The 19,197-nt window shown below is 39.2% G+C and overlaps 1 long non-coding RNA gene across 1 annotated transcript; it reads right to left on the bottom strand.

Annotated features, from left to right (window-relative positions):
- Positions 1 to 15,064: 15,064 nt before the first annotated feature.
- LOC131702068 (uncharacterized) lies at positions 15,065 to 17,339 on the bottom strand. Its single transcript, XR_009309266.1, has 2 exons — positions 16,814 to 17,339; positions 15,065 to 16,045 (listed from the first exon to the last, which is right to left on the bottom strand). It is a non-coding gene; the product is annotated as an uncharacterized LOC131702068 (long non-coding RNA).
- Between the last annotated feature and the right edge of the window lie 1,858 nt (positions 17,340 to 19,197).

Below are 19,197 nucleotides of genomic sequence, written 5' to 3'. Positions count from 1 at the left end.
TAATGACCTGACATTTCAGGAAAACAAAACACAAACTACAAACAGAAACAAACCATCACAGGCATTTCTCAGCTAGTTTGCATTGTGTTTTATTCTACCCCACTGAGGGTTCCAAAGCAAATTTATTTTTTTATATTTCAATGGCCAGCTTTTAGCAGTGACATCACAATAGTGGCTTCACCAAGCCTTGAATTCAGTGCTAAACGCAGCAACGGTAATGTTAATCCCTAAACCAACCAACCAACCAACCAACCAAACAAACAAACAGAAAACACTTTGTAGTGACACAGGGGTAGATGCACTAAAGTGTTGCGTCTGTTGCAATCGTTGCAAACCAGAAGGAAGTGTCGCGTGAAATGTATTAAACACATTTCTATGACAGTTCTGGTTTTCCCAGCATGTTGGGAGCAATAGACTGCATGTGCCATCTGTATAGGACCATGATCTATTTATTGTGTGTTAATTGTCTAGGCTACTAAGCAGACCAGGTTAAAAATAATAATAATTCAAATAAAATAAAAAAAAAACTCTTAAATCATTTAGTTTCAATTTAAAATAATCTTTTATTTGAATTGTACACCAATGTGTACAATGCAGCAGCATGATTTATTTTGTGTTACCAGTAGGCTAAAGTACAAAAAAAAGTGCGCTAGGTATTCATTTGGATTTTACTACTGTACTGTATACTGTATAGGCCTACTGTACAGATTTATATTTTTATATAATGTAATGCGCAGCATACCCAAAACACATTAGTGTTATTTCAGTATAATGATTTATATTTAAAATACATCGAAAACTGTAAATGTGTGTGTGTGTGCGGTTTTATTGTATTGTTTTTAAACCAGACACCTCCTTATGTTGGACAAACATGTATGATTTAGCGAGGGGCTACTGTATGATTATGAAAAGCTTTTTGGGGGTGAAGGTTGGGGCCCCACTATAGAATCTGATGAGATTACACTGCTTTTCATTTTATATATAGTATTAAAATTGGCCAAATGAAAACGGAACAGAATGCATTGTACAGATGACGTTTACATTTAACAAAAACAATGTCATTTTGATTCTTGCATCCTTGCATGTATAGACGTTATCCTTCAGGCACCCTCTGCTGCAGCAAACCGCAACTCAACTGCCGCTATTTTATTTGAAAAAAATGTAGCACAACTCTCGCTAGGGCTCTCGCTAAGATGACACAAATAATATTTAAATTAGTATATTGCGGCTGTCTTCATTAACATATTTTGTCTTACATACGGCAAAATGTGCACTTTGCGAACTGTCATAACGAAAATGCAAATTGCGCTGCAACTGGCCCATCTTAGTACATCTACCCCTTAGTATTAGTGTTACTACTTAGTTGTAATATCACTCCGATATTACTACGGTTATTGTATTTTAGAATATGGTGCAAAGGCCCTTATTAGACCCTAGACTGTTGCATTTTAGTAGTTCAGTAATGTTTTTAAATAATCATGAGTTAAGGCTTTATGAACATGGCCCATCATCACTCTGAAACAGTGGTTTAAACACTAGAATGGCTCATTTTTTATCGTTTTAAGAAAATTGTTAAATTAATAAGGAGGATCAATATTTTTGTTCAGGGAGTAAAATAAGTGGCATAGCTTTAAAGCAGTTATTTGAACTGAATGACAAAATCCAATCCAAACTCACTCTCAGTGCCCACTTCAGCTGGTGTGGCTCACTTTGATAATAATATATTAGATCATTTTATTTTGTACCAGTGTCAGGAGGGCTTAATATTTCTCATGATGAGTATATGGACATGAATTATGAGTCTATCTCTCAAATCTAATCATCTATTCTTAATTTTAGTTTACCTGAGTAAGCAGTGTGGCTGTCTGAGCAGTGTGGCTAGATATTTCAGTTGTCCCTGCTTGTTCCCCCTTGTGTGGGGATTCCTAGGCATAAACAAAACAGGTACATTCTGACTGCAAACCAAACAGTATTGCTACAGGAAACGTGCAGTATTCGGCTTTAAAATGCATTGATTTTACAATAATTCGAGCTAGTTGCTTTACTTATTGTCTATGTTTTACTGTGTGCTAGGTGTAGCAGAAGCATGGCTCTTTTGAGCTGAACTGTGAGAAACACATTCAAAGGTGGCTAGCTTTGCATTGCTAGGTCCTGTGCTGCAGTGTTCCTTAATAGCTCAGTACTTGTCACCCAGCCTTTTCTGCAATTTGCATTTAAACTTCCTGTCTTTGTGGGGAAAATGATAAACGCTGACCCAAAAGCAGCAGGTTCCCACAGTCATGTTCATTTCAATACAGCATTACATTCGCTCGGGGTCTCCGTTCAATATTCTTAGTTTTTAATCTTCTGTGCAAAAGAAAGACCGGTTGCTTGTGTTCAGAAAATGTAACTTTTGAAGAGGAAACACAAGCTTCCCTCCCCTCCTTTAAACCTGCATTTCCCTGCATAAATCGATGAACCAAAGAAACACGTACTCTCAATCACTTTCAAGCCTTTTTTAAAACACAGGTAGCAAAACATACATTTATAAATGTGATGCTCCTTTCCTTAAAAGGTATTTTTGCAGAAACACAAATATTCTATTCATTTCAGTTTTTCCTAAGGGCTACATAGAATAAGTTATACATACAATGAATGAAATGTGCTTCCTTTTTGAATAAAGTACAGTAGTTTAATTATTAGTTATGCTTACAAAACGTAGACAAACAACCTGGAATGAATCAGGTCACATTAAAGAGTTTACAAGAAAATAATTCCAATGAAGAAACATCAGATCAGGGATTATGACTTACCACATAATGGGAGGACTCCCATATTTCTGTTGTACACAATGCTGATGTGCAGACACACTCAGACTGGCAACGGCCTGTGTTAAATCTGAGTCTTCTACTCAAAACATGACACACAACCACAGAACCGTTTTTCTAGATGGCATGGCAGTGCAGAAAACAGGGTCTGCAGTGGGGAACTGTTTCTAAAGGCTGTTAAAGGCCTGCTTTATATAATAAACACTTCTCAGTATTTTTTAGATTTTGTTTAATATCCTATTATGTATGCTTAGTATCATTCTCCTTTGTTATTCCTGTTTAAATAATGATTTGACCACTCTAGAAAAAGAAAATATCCTTTTTCAAACCATAGGGGCTGCTCAAAGATGAATGATGCGGGGAAGCATATTAGTGTTGCACTGTGCTCAGATGCCCTTAGTTGTAGAATTGTGCTCCAAAGCCTGTGCAACTCAGATATGGTTCCTCACCCTGCTTCAGAAAAGCCCCACCTTGCCTCACAGAAGAAAACCAGTGGAGTGACTGATAGATAGATTTTGAAGCTGACACCCTGGGATCCTTCAAGAAGCTGCTTGATGAGATTCTGGGATCAATAAGCTACTAACAACCAAACGAGCAAGATGGGCTGAATGGCCTCCTCTCGTTTGTAAACTTTTTTATGTTCTTATGTTCTTATGTTCTTACAAGACCATGGCTGTAGTGGAAAAGGACATCAGTTCGGCAACAACACACACAATAAAATAAAAAACGGAATATAATCAAGTTCTATTGACAAGGACCATTCGATTTACACTACCTTACTAAAACAGTATCTGCACTGTTGAAAATATGTCATGTATAATGGTGATGTATAGCACACAACACACCAAGAAAAACCTGTTGACAAAAACTTTTCTTTTTGTGTCAGTTTGGTTGCAAAATATAAACACATTTCCTTGTGAGATATTGGCAAGTTCTTAAACATTTTGAAAGCTTGTCTTGTCTTGCAGGAACAGGTGGGGTTTCACTTGTGTTATGGCTCCTGCGTAGAATGCTTTCCGCAGGGGAATGTGAGACTGTTTCAGTAAACAGGAAGCTCCCTTGATGCACTGCAGTACAGAACCGTTGCCATGGAGCTGTCTGTGTCTAAACATTTTTTAGCTGATTCACGCGCACCAGAACTCAAAGTACCACCACATCCTGTCCAAAACAAGTCATTTTAAGAAACACTGTAAACTTAAAAAAGAAAAAAAAATATATATATAGTTTTCTTTTTTCAGAATGCACTACAGTATAATATAGGAAATTAGTAAAGTACAGTATATAAAGTATAGTGAAGCCATAGTGGAATCCAGAGGAATATATGAAACATTTTATGGTAAACCATATTTAAGCCGTGAGAAATAGTGTGAACTGCAAAATGACTGAGCAAAATTAGCATATATATATATATATATATATATATATATATATATATATATATATATATATATATATATATACAGTATGTGTGCATATGTATGTGTGTATGTATATTAATATTAGTAGCAGTAGTAGCAGTATTATTATTTTACTATTTTTTTACCATTTTGATTTCTGGCAGGCACATTATGTGCAATTAAGCTCAACTGATCCCTGGAGGGGTGTATTATAAGAATTGTGTGCTGATTTTCTCATGTGTTTTACTGTAAAACTACACTATGAATCTGCTGAGAAAACCAAACTGATTGTCAGATTCTAACCCTGGCCTGGTTGCCGATATACAGCATCTGCTATATAGAAAAATACATTCCAATCATTACACTGAAGGACTGAACAGTGACTTCTAGGTTAGGATTAAGTTAATGGTTTGGAGTTTTTTCTACAATGAACTCGAAAAATCATCTCCACCCAATAACCATACAACAAAAAAAACATTTTTACATTCACTCAGATGTAGGAAAGAACTGTAAGCTGTTCCACAGTCCATTTCTAGGAAGTGTTGAATTATGCTTAGTCAATAATAACTGTAAACACATATATGAGACGAGAGGTGGGTTAAAGCTCTAAAACCACGAATGCAGATGAGCTCGGCTCTTTTGCATTGTGGTTAAGATGCTCGCTTGCGGCACCTGTTCATCTTAAACCCCATTTGTTAAAACCCACCGAGGAGAAACTTAAATAATAATTGATCAAGGTGAATGTAACAAAAGAGGAGGTCTGTACTGGCTGAGGTCTGTGCTAAAGACAGCCACAGCAAAAGAAAATTCCACGTACCGAAAACTACAGAAAAGTAGTGCAGGGGAAACTTGGGCAACCCTGTTACAGTTTAATGAGGGTAGAATGTAATAGTGGAGCCTGCGAGACACTGCTGGTAGCAGAACTTTTTGTTTGCAGTATTTCTGACTTATTATTTGTAAACCCGAACTGTCTCTAAATCACTGGGAGGAATACCAATTCAACAGTGTGTGTGTGTGTGTGTGTGTGTGTGGTGGTGGGGGGGGGGGGATCTCCAGAATCGAGTGGCATTGGGCTGGACATCAGGCCAGCTGAATGTACGACAGATGGACTTGCAGACTTGTTTAGAGATAAGCCACACTCTAGGAATAGAAATTAAAGTGGGAGCACAAAAGAGAGGAAGGACAGAGAGGGCTGTGACAGTCTGCAGTGCCAGTGACAATGGCAGTGGATGGGAAGACATGGGCGTCAAATCAGGGGAGGGTCTTGTACAGCAGGCAACTTACAGCAACTGAAGATGATGTTATATTGTACAGCTGAGTCTATTATAAACACATTCAGTAAAAGAACAAGACTGAACAAGAGTGGGTGACTGACTTTATTATATGTCAAAGGACATATATCTGCCATGTTATTCAGAATTATTGTAAAAAAGCAGTGGCACTACTATTAAAATGGAATTTGGATCAATCTCATTTAAATACATGAACTAAGATTTTTAGTATAGATTTTAAATTATGAAATCCCTATAAAGTCAGATTTTTCAAACAAGGGTTGGAAGTAAAATTCTTAGAATTGTTGATACAATTTGTTTATCTTGCTCTTCCTTTAATTTAAGATTATTTATATACAGATGCCACCATTACAGATTTTGATACCTTCGCCCTAAAATTCAGAGTTATTTATAATCGGATACTAGGATAAGCCATGCTGGTCCATATACGTGATTTTATACCATTTAATAGGATCAACTGAATATGTATGAATAATACACTGTGCTTGCCAAGAAGGCTAAACTGACATACATATATATATATATATATATATATATATATATATATATATATATATATATATATATATGTATATATATGTATATATATATATATATATATATATATATATATATATATATATATATATATATATATACTTGAGCTAACTGCTTGTTAACTTTATGACAGGTTTCAAATTATTTAACGGAATATTTGATAAAATAAGGAAGCAGTTCTAGCCTGAGGGAAAACATGCAAATCCTGTACTGGTAACCAGCATTAAACAGAAGGTACTGTGTTGGCTATTTGTGTGAGTACTGGAATATGGACAGGGGTCTTTTCACAGCTTTCATCACTCACAAAGGTGTAGTCCTTTATTTCGAAACATCTCACAAAGTAAAAGTATACACAGAGTATAACCACAATTATACATTGTGTGCTATACAGGTGCCTGTTTCCTGCTGTGCACAGGTTTCTTTTGTCAAAAAGTGAGGGGGCAGTTCTTCAGATATGTGTTAAAATGTAAATGTAACAGACACACAAATGGACAGACAAACAGACAGATGCCATATACCTCTAGAATCAATAACTCAGGATGTCCTTAGACAGACAGTTTAACAGACAGACAGACAGCATCCATACACTCCAAGATTATGATACATTGAATTACCCTTATAGAGAATATTTTAAGTAAGCTTCATCACAGCTGAACAAGGGGTTCCCTAGATATGGTTCGGAGGATATTTATTGTTCTATTTTTATTGCTGCAGTTAATGTAAATGTTTTCCTTCCCAAAATCTCTTTGGGGGTGTTTCACTACACGAAAGGCGCTATATTAATGTAAATTGTGTTCCACCCCCAGACGCAGTCATTATTGTAATGCCCTAGGGAACTCATTGTGGGGGTCTTGTGTTCATAATTACATCACACCTTTGGATGTGCTGCTCAGTGCAAATGTGCCGTTAACACCAGCAGCAGCCTGAAGTGTTTCATGTTAGATTTCAAAATGTCACATTTTTTTATTTTTGTCCAATTTCTGTTAAGTATATGCCAAACTTCAAAGCGGTATGCAATTCAATGTGTTAAAGTAACACTGATCTGCAGATTTAATTCCCCTTTATGAAGCAAAATTAAGTTAATTCTATAGAGTGATGCAAAACTTTTGGCCATAGCGGTATCTTTTTCATGTGATTCATTTGTAAGTGGGATAAAGGCAGTAGGTAATCTTATCTTATCTTTAGAGACCGGAGAGAGATGCAGACAGTCAGTTAACAGGTCACACATTTTACCACAAACAGCTGACACACGTGCAAGTGTATGTAGTGTGCTGTATATTCCCATGTCTGATAGCATGTGGTGAAAGATTAACACAGTGAGGACCCTGTTATGAAAAGCTGGGAACGCTGTGGCTTCCATTCAAAACTAGACATAACCTCTAGGGGTGTGCAGCTTTAACCCTTTCATGCATGACAACCTCATTAGAGGACGGACAACAAAAAACTCTCTTCTAGTCTTTATATGGGGACATATGGAAGAGGCTAATGCATGATAGCGTCATATGAGGATGCCATTTTTTCCCCCCGTATAAGGCAATGTAATACAACTGAAATAATGCAAATGCAATTGTGACGGGGTACTGCCCCGTCTTTATGATCAATGTTGGGACTGGCAGGGAGGGGGTTAAAATTCCTCCCTGCCAGGAAAACATGTGAGAATGTGGCTGGAGCCCTAATTGACTAATTAGCAATTATTGATTCATTGGGCTCCAGCCACAGGGAATAAAAGCCAGGGGAGAGGCCCTGGCTGGGGGAGAGAGTTGGAGAGAGTTCCAGAGGAGAAGGTGTGTTTGGTTTGTGCGGTGATTTTTTGTTCCAGTGAAGGCAACGCCCAGCCTGGAAACCTTTATTTTTGTAAATTTTTGTTTTGTGTGTTTATTTTATGTTTAAATCTTTTTGTTTGGCCCTCGTGCTGATTTATTTTGTATTTTTGTTTATTAAAAACTTTATTTTGGAACTTTAAAACTGTCTCTGAGTCTCAAACCTCGGTCAATCCTGTCACAGCAATATTTATCTATTATGCATCCAAAACCAAATTTTCTCAACTATTTTCAATATTTCATGCATGAAAGGGTTCATAGAAAATCTATCTCAAAAAGAGAGGACTGGAATTGCATCTGCACACCCTTAGTGGTCATTTTTTAGTCTTTTCCAAAGCAAACCCAGTGGTTGAGAACATTCTTGCTCAATAAATCAAAGCAGAGACAGTGATATAGAATGCTATTGAACTGACATGATGTTAAACAGGGGAATACAAGAAGTAAGTGTAGATGACACAAAACTATTGATGGACTCTGAAAGCAACCTGAATCGTTTCTCTGCAGTTTCTAACTTTAACTTTCACAGAAAATGGGGCAAAGTGCACACAAGAAACTAAAGCTCTGAAAAGCAGATCCGCTAACAGTATATCTCTATATACCTTGGACTCTGAGTATACACTGATAAGCTTTCCTTCCCATGATTTCCCTGCCATGCAGAGGCTCTTAAGATGAATAAAAACCATATAGCACGAACAATCATTCAGTATCCTCAATGTATTATTTTTTTCAACAAACTGCAAACTCGCTGTCACTCATCAACAGCATTGGGACGGTTATATTTTGTCTTAAGCCATTGTTTGAAGTGCATACATTTGTTTAATTCTTTTTTAACATACTATAGGACAACACATATTTTGTAAGGCTTCAAAATCAATGTGTTATTTTATCACAGTAAATATGCACAGCAATTTTGCACTTTTCCCATATTTAAACTGCTTACCATGATTTACCATGTTGTTAATAGGCTTTACCAAAACTCTGTGCTTAAATCTCTTTTTATCATCAGTTAATCCAGTCAAACCAGTCAAATCTCAAGGATCCACTACAATGTAAGAGTTTGTTAATGGGGACAGCAGCCATTACAAACCATCTGCCAGACTGCCATGATATGCATGACCAGTTCCTATTGATGTGCCTGGCAGGACTGTGTCCCATTTAATCAGCTCACCCCTGATAACAGCATGCCATTAAAAGGTGTCAACAGACAATCTGCTTTCTATGTATATCATTCTGTGTGTATTTAGAAACACACTGAACAGCACTACACACGCAACCTGACAGGTGGAGACCAGGGGCTTGTTTCTGTATTATGAGATTGTACGTTCAAATACGATCGGTTTCCATCTCCATCAGTTATCATCTGCAATCTCCATCAGTTATCATCTGCAATCTCCATCAGTTATCATCTGCAATCTCCATCAGTTATCACCTGTTTCTATATTCAAGTCGAATCATAGTTGGTGTCGTGTTTCAGTACGACAGGTAGACTAGCCATGTCTGAAAATACATGAACCACGCAACACAAAGAATGTATTTAGCATGGTCTTAGAAATCACATTTGCGCAATCATTAGTAATATGACTATAGGTTTAAGTGACCTAACACCCCATTTTTATATCTAATTTATGCTGTATATGTAATTTGATATATTCCCATGTAATGTACATGTTTGGAACTGCGCCATATACACAGCATTGTGTTACCAATAAAGACTTATTTAACATGTCTAATTTGATATTTAACTAAATAATTATTAAATATGTTAGAACACATGTGATGCATTAAAAAAACTAAATATAATGAGCCTAATTATTAAGGGAAATTGTGGGTTGTTATGGAGACAAACCGGACAGGAAAATCAGTACTTGCTGAAACAGCAACAAAAAGAAAACATTATACTAGCAGAGCTAGCTTACAGATATGTCTACTGCTAGAAGAAGCACAAATTAATAATTTGTTAATATTGTTTTAAATTAACAGTCATGTAACATTTTCCTCAAAGAGGAGCAAAAGAACTGAAGCAAGCAGAGATCCTTAAAGGAGTGCTAAGCAAAGCTATAGAACCCCATTTTCTTTCTCCTTATTTGCACTAGTATCGTCATTACAGGCCCACCTTTTCATATTCTGAAGATGTATCGGTTCTTAGCTTGTTTGTTTTACTGTGATGTACAGTAGGTACCTAGGGCCCTATTCACAAAACTGTTCTAAGGAATGTTTTAAGGAATGTTTTGTTTGATTGACTAAATCAAATTTGCAGTTCATGAAACCTGCTTTGATCTGTTTTGGAGAGGGGTTATTAGTTTAATCTCATTTTACAAAGCACTGTATAACCTAAGAAAGCACTCTTCAAAAACAGTCCATAACATATTCCGTAAAGTTTAATGAATCAGGCACCCAATAATTTGATACCTGTGTTGTGGGTCAGACCAGTGGTCTAAATACAATCAAGCATGTGACCTACCCCTCATAAAATTATTAAATACTGGGAAACTATAGTGTAATTCTTTTAAACAAAGATGAACCAAACATTGCTTTTTAGGCAGTATAGTTCCCTTTCAATTCGAAGACGACCACCAATGACATTACGTATGGGATATGCCTACCCATTAGGTAGGTATTGCTGAGCTCTCTATACCAGAGCTGCCGGTAGGCCCCTTCCTGGGATGATGCACTTGGTCCCGCCCACCGAGGGGATAAAACTCTCATCCAAAGGAAGCCATTTCTCTTTTCCCTTTTCAAGACGGTACGGTAAGACCTCTGTGTTGAGCTGAGCGTGTTGATAGAAAAGAGCTTCTCGAGTCGAATCGAGTCGATTGTATTTCCCTTCCAAGCCTTTTGCCTTTCTATCTTTCAGTGGCCTCCTCGCTTTGTATCTGCCTGTGCAGTCATCTGCGAGTGGTTGTCTATTCTTTCTGAGAGTACACAGTTCCTCCACGGGGCTAGGCCTTGCCATATCCCCACTGTTGAGTGACTCTTCAGCAGCCAGAGCAGGGCCCCTGGAGGCTGGCGGCCTCAGACCCCATTTTCAGCACAACAGCTGCAGTACTGGCGTGCTTGCATCTCAGACTCCTGGGTGCTCGCCACTGTGCAAAACAGTTACGCACTGCAGTTCCTCTTGGGACCTCCTCCCTTTCGAGGCATCATGAATACTTTTGTGACAGACCCTCTCCAGGCCTCAGTACTTCAGAAGAAAGTGGCCACCTTGCTGTGCAAGTGAGCCATTTGTCTCGTAGACCCCACCTCCCACGGACTGGGGTACTACTCGAGGTATTTTCTGGTACCCAAAAAGGATGACGGCTTTTGCCTCATCTTAGACCTGAGGCACCTCAATGGGTTCTTAAAAGAAGGGAGGTTCCAAATGCTGATGCACCATCACATCCTCCAGTTTGTCCGGTCGGGCAACTGGTTCACCACTGTGGATACGTACTTTCACGTTCCCATTTGTCCAGAGCACAGAAAGTATCTCCACTTCTCTTTTCAAGGAAGCGTTTACGAGTTTGCTGTGCTGCCATTCGGCCTCTCCCTAGATCCTCATATGTTTTCAAAGTAGCTGCAGGGGATCAGAGTAATAATCTATCTCGATGACTGGTTGATCTGTTCCCAGTCAAGAGAGAGAGCAGTGGCCCACACGGCAGTCATGACAGAGCATCTGGCAAGGCTGGCCTCACCATCAATGATGCAAAGAGTCGGCTTACACCGGTGCAGTGCACTTCATACTTGGGGCTCCTGCTGGACTCCATTATGATGTGCGCATACCTGTCGGACAACAGAGTTGCAGCTATCTAGGGTTGCCTCTCCCTGTTTCAACAGGGATCGCAGGTCACCCTCCTATTGTACCAGAAACTATTGGGTCTGATGGCCGCAGCCATATCGGACATTCAGCTGGGTCTGCTTCGCATGCGCCCGCTACCAACATGGCTCAATGCATTCCACCTCAATGCCAAACACGACAGACACGCGGCTGACTGTGTCTCACGCGTGCTCAGCAGCCCTACGCTGGTGAGGGACGACCTCTTACCTGCACGAAGGTGTGCGAATGGGAGTAGTGTTGAACAACCAAGTGGTTACGACAGACGCTTCCAACTTGGGTTGGGGAGCGGTCTGGGAAGGCAGAGGAGTACGCGGATCCTGGCCGGTCCATGCACATAAACATGCTGGAGCTGCAAGCGGTATCCCTTGCTCTCCACCACTTTCTCCCAGTGCTGTACCGCACATGTGTTGATCCTGATGGACAACACGACAGTGGTGGCGTATGTCAACCACCAGGGTGGCCTACGATCCCTGGGGTTGCATCGCATGGCCTTCAGGCTATTGACATGGGCTCAGAGGAACTTGCTGTCCCTATGGGCGACGCACTTTCCCTGAGCGGTGAGCTGGGCAGCGGACCTCCTATCCAGATAGTGGAGCGCATTTGGGAACGGTCCGGGAAGGCGCAGGTCAATCTCTTCGCCTCGGCAGAGATGACGCATTGTCCCCTATGGTACTCCCTCCACCGCTTAGGCAGTCCACTCGGCGTAGACGCCCTAGCGCACGAATGGCCCAAAGCGTTTTTGTATGCTTTCCCGCCTATACCGCTGCTCCCGGCTTTTCTCGAAAAAGTCCGGTTAGAGAAAGCGTCAGTTCTCCTAGTGGCCCCCAAGTGGCCCAGGTGAGTCTGGTTTTCGACCCTGTGCCAGCTGTTGCACGGCCAGCCCTGGGAGATTCCACTTCGCATGGATCTCCTCAGTCAGGAGAAAGGCTCTCTTTGGCACCCGGAACTGGGCAGGTTCCGGCTATGGGCACTCCACTAGGTCCTTGTACACCTATAAGTGGAGGTATTTCCAGGCTTGGTGTCTGGCTAGAAGCCATGACCCCATATATTGCCTTATGCCAGTCTTACAGTTTCTGCAAGAACTGCTTGATGCTGGTAGGTCACCTTCCACCTTGAATGTGTATTTAGCGGCTATCTCTGCTTGCCATGCCCCCATAGATTCAATGTCTCCGGGCGCGCATTTTTTGGCTACCTGTTTTCTTAAAGGCGCTCGGCGATTACGCCCTCCTAGGAGGACTGTTCTCCCCAAATGGAGTCTTAATGTTGTACTGGAGGCTCTCACGAAGGCCCTGTTTGAGCCCATACACTCCATAGAGCTGAAGTACCTGTCTATGAAGACAGCCTTCCTCTTGGCTATCACCTCCGCTAAGCGGGTCAGTGAGCTGCAGGCGCTGTCTGTGCACAGCTCCTGCATGCGTATTTGGGAGGATGGCAGCAGGGTGTCTCTGCACACCAACCCTGCTTTCCTCCCCAAGGTGATCACAGTATTCCACGTTAATCAGTCTGTGGAATTGAAGTCCTTCCATCCACCTCCGTTTGCTTCAATTGAGGATGAGAGTTTAAATTTCCTCTGCCCAGTGCGGGCATTGAGATGTTACGTGCATAAGACAAGAGCTCTGCGTCAGTCTGACCAGCTCTTCGTCTGTCACGGGACACGGACCCTAGGACAGCCCCTTGCTAAGCAGCGTCTGTCACATTGGATTGTGGATACAGTGTCGACTGCATATAATAGTGCTCACTTGCCCCCATCTGTTAGGGTAGCCACACACTCCACTAGAGGGTTGGCTACAACTTGGGCCCTCTTCAGAGGTGACTCGATGTCTGATATTTGTACTGCGGCTAGCTGGGCTACGCCGCATACCTTCTCCAGGTTCTGCCGTGGTAGACCCTGCCTTGCCTTCTGTAGGCACAAGGGTCCTTGAGAGTGTAAGTTCACACCGCTAACCTCTGGGTTAGACAGTGCTTGTGCGTCCCTCATATGCTGCCGTTCCTTCTCCCTCGCGGCGGCTGTGGTATACATTATCACATACGTAATGTCATTGGTGATCGTCTTCTAATTGAAAGGGAACGTTAGGTTACTCACGTATCCCTGGTTCCCTGAAAGAGAAGACCACCACCAACTGCAAGGTCGCATTGATCGCCCTCACAGGTTCGATGGAAAAAGAGAAATGGCTTCCTTTGGATGAGAGTTTTATCCCCTCGGTGGGCGGGACCGAGTGTATCATCCCAGGAAGGGGCCTACTAGCAGCTCTGGTATAGAGAGCTCAGCAATACCTACCCAATTGGCAGGCATATCTCATACGTAATGTCATTGGTGGTCATCTTCTCTTTCAGGGAACCAGGGTTACGGAAGTAACCTAACGTTATGTTGCTAACTTCCCTAGGCATGATCTGTCCTTCATATAGAAAAATGCCATCAATGGTCTGTTCACAGGTGGTAATTAACCACTGGTAATCACCAGTTATGCTGGTTCAAGAAAAGCCAGTTTGCTTTGTTTTTATTTAAAATTTTGCTGCCAATTGTCAGTTGATCCAGCTGATCTACAAGTTATATGTGACCTTTTTTAATGCACTTTTGTATAATTGGACATAGCTAGAGTGTATTGTACATATGAGCTCTCTTGTTTTCTTTTTAACTTTGTACAGCGCTCTGGGATGCCATAGAGCGAAGGGTGCGATATAAAAACTAATTGGTATTGTACTGTATTGTATAAATTGCCAAAGCACTTTGAATCTACGGGCAGACAGGGAAAGAAGAGTGTCTCCAAAGGAGGTATATTTCTAAAAACGCACAAAACATACAGTACGTTGTTTCCTTTGCCGTGTGGAGTTCAGAGAGTACATACTTTGAATAGACCGCAGTTTCATTGTTAGGAGATGGCAGCTGCAGCCAGTTGGTGGTTATCTACAAGCAGGTGCAGAGAGGGGCCCTGCTCTGGGTCTGGTCTGTGTAGAGCAGGCTGGCTGTCAGTCAGCTCAATGCATATTGACAGCTGCTCACAGTGTTGAAGGCAATTTGAAATCTGACTCCTCCTGTTTAATTATGGGTCACAAAGATAAAAAGATCATGTTCAGTATTTATTTAAATTCTTTTGTATTAATTTAAGACTTTGGGCAAGATTTACTAAGCTTTTGCTCCAGTCAAAGTTTACTCAACTCCCACCCCCCCCACCCCCCCCCAAAGTTAAAAAAAAAAAAAAAAGCTGCAGGTGCGTGTTGGACCTCTTGCATTAACATGTCTTGTTCCAAATCATTAACAGTTTTGTATTTAAAAATAGGTGCAAACTTCGTGGTGGAGCAAAAGCTTAGTAAATCTGTTTTTTTCTATCCGACCAACCCTGGGATAGGGAAAAAGAACCGTTTGCGTCAGCTACAGACAGGAATATATCTTACAAATTCAAAGTTTTCTAAGCTTTTTTCTGAGATTTTATTCTAACAATGGCAATGACAGTTATAATGTAATACTTTTGCAAATTTAAATTTACAGGACATAGTTTTGTGTTTTTTTTCTAAAGAAAACAATATACATTTTTCTTATTTTTTTACATTCAATGTCCCCATTGGTGCCATAAACCAATGCATTGAAACAGATGTTTTTCCAGCAGGTTTAAATTCAAGGGGCAGTATTATCTAGGTTTTTTCTAATATCATCCATACCTATTAAACCCATAGAAATACTAAAAGAAACATAATAAATGAAATGACAAACATTTTGACAAGAAATGTTTTTCAATATTTTCAATATTATTTTCAGGTGAGTTTTGGGGAAAGTAAGAGTGTCAGTTACCCATGTGAAGAGACAGTCAAAGACTCTGTAGGTAAAAAAAAACCTTCAATAAAATGTATCCAGAGCTCATTAGAAATAGTTTATGAGAAACAAAAAGTTTTTTTTTGACAGAGAAAAATCTTTATTCTAAACTGTTTTAGTGGGACAAGGGGTTAATTTTGTCCACCAATACCTTGTGGGGTGAAGAGAGAGAGAGAGAGAGAGAGAGAGAGAGAGAGAGAGAGAGAGAGAGAGAGAGAGAGAGAGAGAGAAAGAAAGAAAAAATTACATTTTATTTTAGTATTTCCCGGGATAACCATGGATTGGTCTCTTATATCTTATCCATCATTAAATCATTGTTTAAACGTATTACTCATTGTGGAGTTCAGGTTTTTCCATTGTTCTGGGCAGCCACTTCAACCTGATCCCTCTCGTTTTACTTCAGAATTCACAATTCCGCAGCAACAGTTTTTTGGTTTTCCTGGTCTTCTTTTTCCTTGGGAGTTCCATTTCAATGAGTGTCTCATGACACAAGTTTGGAGTTTTCTAGGGGTATGTCCAATCTAATCCCGGAACTTTTTTGTCGTGATCTTCATTCCTCTCCATGTTTCAGCTCTGTACAAAAAAAGCACTGATTTGAAATTGGTGTTAAAAATGCGATGTTAGGTCTTTGTTTTGGATCTCCAGATTTGCTTTAGGGATAAGAATGCTGCCCTTCCTATTCTCATTGGAAATCTTTATCAGTTCTTCCATCCTTGCTGACAGATCAATTCTTGGAAGTATCATGCCCTCAAGGGCTTCACCATTTCTTTTAGAAATGCTGCTTTGGTCAATATTTATATGTCAAGATTAAAGACTTATTTTTATAGTTTAGGCTTTCTAACCTATCACAAATACAGTATATTTTTTATTATTTTATTTTCTTATTTTTGTAATTTTGTGTTTTATCATTCATTGTTATTAATTTCCTGTTTTCTTCAATTGTTTAATTTAGAATTATTATTATTATTATTATTATTATTATTATTATTATTATTATTTCATGTTATTTTATAATTTGTACTACTTCTTGATACTTCGATATGAAAGGCTCTATAAAAATAGATTCAATTGAAAATAAAAAATTGAATTTAGGGTAATCTTGTCATTCGTAAGGCTGCTAGTACACACCAGACATGCTTTCGCAGCGACAGGACCGTACACACCTGAAGCGATACAGAGGCGATGCAACAGATTTGAAAACTGACAGATCTATAAAACTATTAAAAAGTGCTACTGACAAAACTATGATCAAGATTGGTACATACTCGACAACAAGATGTGGAAATTATGAGTGTCTTCTCTGATGGTATTTTAACATGAATGACAATAAATCATACATACCAGGCTTCCAGTTCCTTCGAAATGGACTCCCATATATTATCTCATCTGTATCTTTATAGTTGTGATGATCTTTGTCATAAAGCCCTGGGTATTTTTCAACGACTAATATTATTGTTTCCTCCGTCATTTTGGACACTGCTTCCCCCTGGTGGACACCATGCATTGAAGCTGTTCTCATTGCTCAATTGTCACGCGAAGAAACCGCAAAAAACAGGATTCAATCCTATTTATTTCTTGTCACGCCAGTGTTGCTCTGGTGTCGCCCCCATGTCACCTGTCATGTCGTTCGTGGTGTGAACGATACTTATCAAAAGTATAGGTTCTATTCATTTTGTCGTATCACTGCTCATTCTCGCTTGTCGCATTGCGTCTGGTGTAGCAGCCTTTAGAGTTGTTATTCGTTATCAAATAGTAAAAGTGTTTTTTTTTTTTTTTTTCCTGTCAGATAAAATTGTGATGATGACAAAACTAAAAGCTAAAGCAAATAGCGTCCCTGTGTCCAGTGGAAGGTGAGATGCCGTGAGGCAGTAACAGCTTTGCAATGAAGAGTCTGCAAAGGTCGACACCCCCCGCAAAGCTGAATGTAAAGACATCTTCTAATGGCCCTGTCCTGTCATGCTAATGACAATGTCTATTAATTAATGTGGAGGAGGCTTCAATTCTCTCTGCTTCTAAAGGTCAGAGTCTTGTAGTAGGATAAACAAAACAATGGCACAGAGATGTATGAGTTATATTTCCCCTTAAGCAAATTTACATCATTGTTTTCTGAACATGAAGAACAGTACAACCAACCAAATGTTAAAAAAAAGAGAATAAAATGGTTGTAAGAAGAGGCGGCTATTTAAATAAACCCTGACAGGATCAAGTAACTCAATAGTCTCAAACTTTTATTCAAAGGCCCTATTTCTAAATGTGGTTCAAGTCTATTGTTTGGTGAGATCCTGAAGCAAGATCAGATAACAGTTACATACAGGAATGTAAAAACATTTGAAACAGCAAATAATGCATTCCAAAAATAATCCAGATACACACCCACTTCAGGATGTAAATCAGGTTGGTATTCTGACAATGGCATTGACAGTTATAATTATATAATGTTACAGTTTAAATTAAAAGGGATATTAAAGGGACATTGTTTTTTTTTTTTCTAACAATATATATATATATATATATATATATATATATATAAAATATATATATATATAAAATTCACGCATGCCTTTAGGGAGGTGTAAGATGTTCGTAGAATCAAAATACAAGAGGACATGGCAACTTTTGTTGCGTGAGCTTCTCTTTTGAAGATGATTTTGTTAATAGTTTTGGTCGTCAGCAAATCCTGCGAGACATCATACATCATCTTGATAATTATAGGACATCCTTTTAAATCCTATTAGATTCTAAAGTTTCTTATAGGATTTAATAGGATACTTAAAAATGTTAGAGAAATAAATTTAAAGTTGCTATATGATCCAATAGGAATTATTTCAATTTCTGAAGCACTCCTATAAAACTTCCTATAGGATTTTTTCACCAGGGTACAGTTTAATGTATAATTAATATGTATATTTATTATCTGTAATGACTCAGAGGCACAGAACATTAATTAATGTTATTAAATTTATATTGATGAATAATTTATAAACTCTCCTAAAACTTGGTTTTAAATTTCAATATGTTACCACATATATGTATGAATACGACATACCTGCAATTCCCAGTACAATATAGTCTTGAATTAGCCGTCTTCTGTCTGTCTTGTCAGCTTGTCTGTTGTAACACACACACACACACACACACACACACACACACACACACACACACACACACAGACACACACACACACACACACACAGACACACACACACACACAGACACAGACACACACAGACACACAGACACACACAGACACACACACACACACACACAGACACAGACACACACAGACACACACACACAGACACACACACACAGTATATAGTGAATCTGGATTTTTAAGAACACAGGGAAGTGTGAAAGTTTCAATATGAAGAATGAATAAAAACGTTTGTCCTTGCAGCATCCCGATTCACAAAAAGGCGCTGAATTAATTTTAATAAATGAATCTCTAAAACTAAGCATTCTTAACATTCCGATTAAATTATATGTTTATTTTCGGTAGTTTCAAGGTCCTGTCCATACGTGTTTTTTCACTTCTAATTGGCTACTGAGCAGCAATGATGTCACTACTTAGTATGAACAGCTCTTAGTGATAAATTAACAAAGTATTGTCTTATGTACTTGTGGTACAACTGAAATAAGAGAGCACTTAGTTATAAATTAACTAGTACCAACTAAGCACTTAGTAGAGACTTTACGTTCTAATTTAGGAATGAGCAAGTGCAACC

This window comes from Acipenser ruthenus, chromosome 2 (genome assembly GCF_902713425.1).
Source record: "Acipenser ruthenus chromosome 2, fAciRut3.2 maternal haplotype, whole genome shotgun sequence".
Classification (NCBI taxonomy): Eukaryota; Metazoa; Chordata; class Actinopteri; order Acipenseriformes; family Acipenseridae; genus Acipenser; species Acipenser ruthenus.
Note: the sequence above shows the minus strand (reverse complement) of the source record. Positions and strands in the feature narration are given on the sequence as shown.